The sequence below is a fragment of the Podarcis raffonei genome, chromosome 14 (genome assembly GCF_027172205.1).
Source record: "Podarcis raffonei isolate rPodRaf1 chromosome 14, rPodRaf1.pri, whole genome shotgun sequence".
NCBI lineage: Eukaryota > Metazoa > Chordata > Lepidosauria > Squamata > Lacertidae > Podarcis > Podarcis raffonei.
In genome coordinates, this window is record NC_070615.1 from 45,264,969 (window position 1) to 45,270,123 (window position 5,155).

The 5,155-nt window shown below is 45.7% G+C and overlaps 1 long non-coding RNA gene across 1 annotated transcript; it reads left to right on the plus strand.

The window, feature by feature from the left end:
• Positions 1-4,307: 4,307 nt before the first annotated feature.
• LOC128401470 (uncharacterized) lies at positions 4,308-4,817 on the plus strand. Its single transcript, XR_008327477.1, has 2 exons — positions 4,308-4,363; positions 4,513-4,817. It is a non-coding gene; the product is annotated as an uncharacterized LOC128401470 (long non-coding RNA).
• The last annotated feature ends 338 nt before the right edge of the window (positions 4,818-5,155 follow it).

The following is a 5,155-nucleotide window of genomic DNA, read 5'->3' on the forward strand; positions in this document are numbered from 1 at the left end:
GCTGGACTGAGGAGGAATGGTGGGAAACCCCCCCCCCCCGTTTCCTGAACCTTAGCATGGGCAAGAGGACAGTATTGATTTAGAACAGTGGTTTGCAGAGGGGCATAGTGCAGAAGGGAAAAGCTGGGAGATACTAGGTGAGGAACAGCTAGAAGAGGAAACACCAGGAGAGAGATAGCTGGCAGATTCAGTGTCCTTGGAAAGCATTCCTGACCCCCCTTCTCCTAAGACTAGACGGACTTTAAGAGTGATAGAACAGAGAGCACAGCGGCAAGAAGCTCAGATTACTCGACGTAGGAGTGACGTAGATTAATGGGGATGGAGGGGGTTATGTTGAGGCTGAAGAAAGCTTTTGAAGCTCCCGGACGATCAACCAGGAGGGAGGGAACCTGCCAGTCGGGTATGTGTCTCTGCCACGGTCCTACTCGAGTGTAGGCTGAGCTCCTGACAGCACTGTGGTCTAAACCACTGAGCCTAGGGCTTGCTGATCGGAAGGTCGGCGGTTCGAATCCCCTCAACAGGGTGAGCTCCCGTTGCTCGGTCCCAGCTCCTGTCAACCTAGCAGTTCGAAAGCACGTCAAAGTGCAAGTAGATAAATAGGTACCGCTCTGTGGGAAGGTAAACGGCGTTTCCGTGTGCTGCTCTGGTTTCGCCAGAAGCGGCTTAGTCATGCGGGCCAGGCCACATGACCCAGAAAAACTGTCTGTGGACAAACTTTGGCTCCCTCAGCCCGTAAAGTGAGATGAGTGCCGCAACCCCAGAGTCGTTCGCGACTGGACTTAACTGTCAGGGGTCCTTTATCTTTACCTACTGTACCCCACAGGATATTGGAGGCCACTAAGCTGCAAAGTCTCAGTTTATTTGCAGTTCTTTTGAACCTTCTCTGGTTTTCTTTGTCCTTGGGAAACAGCCTTATTCTGCTTTGGCCTCCTGTAATACCAATCCATTCACACCCACATGTCCTTGGGCTTTGTTATGATAAGTACCAAATTACTACTTCTAACAGAAAGAGACAATGCAGATGTTTCCGGGAGTTCTACTAACTACATATTTGTGTGTATCAAAGTGATGCAGTCTATGTTCTTGGCAATTCAGCCAGGCTCAACAAAGGTCTTCCTTCACAGACTCACCTGCAGCAAAGAGCTTTCTTTCTTTTGCAAAATGTTTATTTATAAGTCTAAGAATAATACTTAGGATACTTTATAAATTGCCAGTTGATACCGAATAGTCCTAAGCGGACATGTTAATACATTTATGATTCCATGACATTACAAATGTATTGATGCGTTGTGTTGAAGGGGCCTGTTGGAATGGTCTTGTGTATGTTTTCAGCTAGGTATTTCATTAAATTGGAAATATTAATGTTTTTATGTAAAATATTTTATTAATAAACAAAATAAACCAATGATAAAGAATTGCTGTTACAGCACATTGAAAGCAGCATAAAGTTGGACATTACAGTGGTACCTCAGGTTACTGACGCTTCAGGTTACAGACTCTGCTAACCCAGAAGCAGTACCTCGGGTTAAGAACTTTGCTTCAGGACGAGAACAGAAATCGTGCTCCAGCGGCGCGGCAGCAGCAGGAGGCCCCATTAGCTAAAGTGGTGCTTCAGGTTAAGAACAGTTTCAGGTTAAGAACAGACCTCCAGAACGAATTAAGTTCTTAACCCGAGGTACCACTGTCTCATTGAACCTTTGTTCCCAAACATTACAAAAAAATACCCATTTTTATATAAACCTGTTAGAGTAGTTTAAATATATTCTTTTGTAATCAGTTAGCTTAACTGTAGTTACCATGGACCAAATTTTCTCATTCCATTCAAATATAGTTGGCGATATCCACCCCACCATTCCCCATTTTTTTAGCTATTATAAGCTTAAAGGTAAAGGTAAAGGTACCCCTGCCCGTACGGGCCAGTCTTGCCAGACTCTAGGGTTGTGCGCCCATCTCACTCTATAGGCCGGGGGGGCCAGCGCTGTCCGCAGACACTTCCGGGTCACGTGGCCAGCATGACAAGCTGCATCTGGCGAGTCAGCGCAGCACACGGAACGCCGTTTACCTTCCCGCCAGTAAGCGGTCCCTATTTATCTACTTGCACCCGGGGGTGCTTTCGAACTGCTAGGTTGGCAGGCGCTGGAACCGAGCAACGGGAGCGCACCCCGCCGCGGGGATTCGAACCGCCGACCTTTCGATCGGCAAGTCCTAGGCGCTGAGGCTTTAACCCACAGCGCCACCCGTTAAACACTATTTCTTGGTCATTTTCTGGAATAACATCTTTTAGATAACCAAGCAGAAATATTTTAGGTTCCAAGGGTAAATGGGGTCCTAACATATCAGAGATATTAGTCTGAACAGATTTCCTTAATATTTCTATTTTAGAAAAATTCCCCAAAAATATGTATACAATCTGCTTTATTTAATCCACATCTGCAACATTTATCTGATCCTAACTTCAGTTTATAGGGTGTTAAATACCATTGATGGAGGGTTTTAAAATAGTTCTCCTGTTGAAATTATATTAGAATCGAAGTTGCCTCAAATTCAGTTCCATTAATTCACAACCAGGAAATGTGAAGTTTGGATCTTGTAGGGTTGTTGTTGTTGTGGGGTTGTTGTTGTTGTTTTTTGCTGGTTTAACCTAGGACAGAATTGCTGGTGTTGACTGGACCTGCTTATATGATTTTGGCATATTATTTTCCTGTTTATTTATTGACTTTATGCCTTTGCTCCTCACCCTGGGATCGATCATGTTTAGTGAAAAGCAAGTCTAGTAATGCTGTGTGTGGATATTTTAAAATAAAATAAAATAAAATAAATCAATAAAAACCCAGGGATATAATGTAAGCTGCACAGGGGGCAATGCCACTGCTTCCTCCTTTTTCTTAAAGGTAAAGGGACCCCTGACCATTAGGTCCGGTCACGGACGACTCTGGAGTTGCAGCGCTCATCTCACTTTACTGGCCGAGGGAGCAGGCGTACAGCTTCCGGGTCATGTGGCCAGCATGACTTCGCAGCTTCTGGCAAACCAAAGCAGCACATGGAAACACCATTTACCTTCCCGCTGGATCAGTACTTATTTATCTACTTGCACTTTGACGTGCTTTCAAACTGCTAGGTTGGCAGGAGCAGGGACCGAGCAACAGGAGCTCACCCCATCATGGGGATTCGAACTGCCGACCTTCTGATCGGCAAGCCCTAGCTTCAGTGGTTTAGACCACAGCGCCACCCGCGTCCTTGTTCTTAGATTCCTGCAAATTCTGCACCAATCTACATGGCAGCCACAATCGACTTAATTGGCCACCATTTCCCCGGGGCAAAGCTGGTTAGGGTTGGTGTGTGCTTTGTCGTAAGTCAACCAACCTATTTGAGCTCATTTCTGTCTAATTAAAAAGCAGGAGAAAGCGGCCTCTTTTTGACCCAGCCTGGTAAACTGACATTGCCTAGAGTCATAGGCAATGTCAGCAGGCAGGAGGTTTTGAGGCTGAGCTCACGAAAAATGTGAAGGCTGCTGGGGCAACATTAAATCACTTCTTCCTCCAGCTCACTGGTTCTTAAAAGGGTGCAAACACATCAAACCCTTTCTTTCCTTGTCTCCTTTTTATTTTATTTTTACAACTGTCTCAGGATTAAATACGACTACTGTCAACTCAGGATCCGTCTTACGAGTGATGATTAAAAAAAGCCAGTGGGATCACGACTCTATCTATCTACCTCTATCTATAAAGAAAAGAAATTAGGCTGCAATTGGACACATACTTGCTAAGGGAACTGTTACGGAAATTATGGGGGTGGGGGCACATCTTTAAAGTTGTTAAATGTTACAAATATTATGCCTGAATGTATCCTTTCAACTTGACAGCTCAGGGAAGATACCTAGCTTTAAAAATAACATAAAACCAGCTCCTTTGCCAGTTCCCTCCATTCCAAAGCTATTTTCCCCTTGAAAAAGGACTCCAGGAAGTGCCTGGAGGGTTTGCGTCTCTGCTCCTCCACATGCAGCTGCTGGGTGACCTTGGGCTACTCACACTTCTCTGAAGTCTCTCAGCCCCACTCACCTCACAGAGTGTTTGTTGTGGGGGAGGAAGGGAAAGGAGAATGTTAACCGCTTTGAGACTCCTTCGGGTAGTGATAAAGCGGGATATCAAATCCAAACTACTACTACTACTACTACTACTACTACTACTACTACTCTTCTTCTTCTTCTTCTTCTTCTTCTTCTTCTTCTTCTTCTTCTCTTCTTCTCCTCCCCCCATTAAATGGGTTGTTTGAGGGGAGGCTTTGGTAGTGATACGGAAGGGGGGGCATGTCTTCTTCACCTTCTTCTTCGCTACAATATATCCATTTATTTCCAATTGTCAATGTCAAAAGGGACTAAAATCTATAAAATTCATAGAAAATCAACGCGCCAATTTGCTCAATTTCTCTAGGACTCCATGACACCTTCCCTGTCCTCCATAATCCCTCAAGCAAGGTGTCAAGACCCTAATCCTGTCAAATCACTCTGCCAAGCCTTTCCTCCGGGCAATGCCAGGTGGCAGACTATGCGTACATGGACCATTGTCTTCTCATCACCGGTACTCAGGATGTGCTTATCTGCGCATATCTCCAGCTCTGCATATTCCCCCCTCCCTCCTCCATATGTTAATCCTGTGTAACCCAACCTCTTCTTAAAGTATTCATGATGTAACTGGGATGTATTTTGCACTGTATTCTGGGACATGGAGGGAAGTTTCAAAAGTTCATGTCACCCCTTTCTCGCTGTTCAATCTTGCCTTGAACCTGTTGTGCAATAAACTTGGATCTTCTGCAGTTTGCTCCTGTCTCCGGCTGAGCTCATTTTCCTCCGCAGGGACCCGCGGACTTAGTCTGACAAGCTGGGTGGCAGAGCAGCCTCGCACCCAGGTTTTACCGTAACAGGCAGTATAGTCATACCTCGGGTTACAGCTGCTTCAGGTTGCGTTTTTTTGGGTTACGGACTGCCGAAACCTGGAAGCACCAGAATGGGTTACTTCAGGGTTTTGGCGGTCGCGCATGCACAGAAGCGCTAAATTGTGCTTTGCGCATGTGCAGAGGTGCCAAATCACAACCTGCGTGTGCGCAGACGCGGGTTGCGAAAGCTTGCAGGTTGCGAACATGCATCTCGCACGGATCA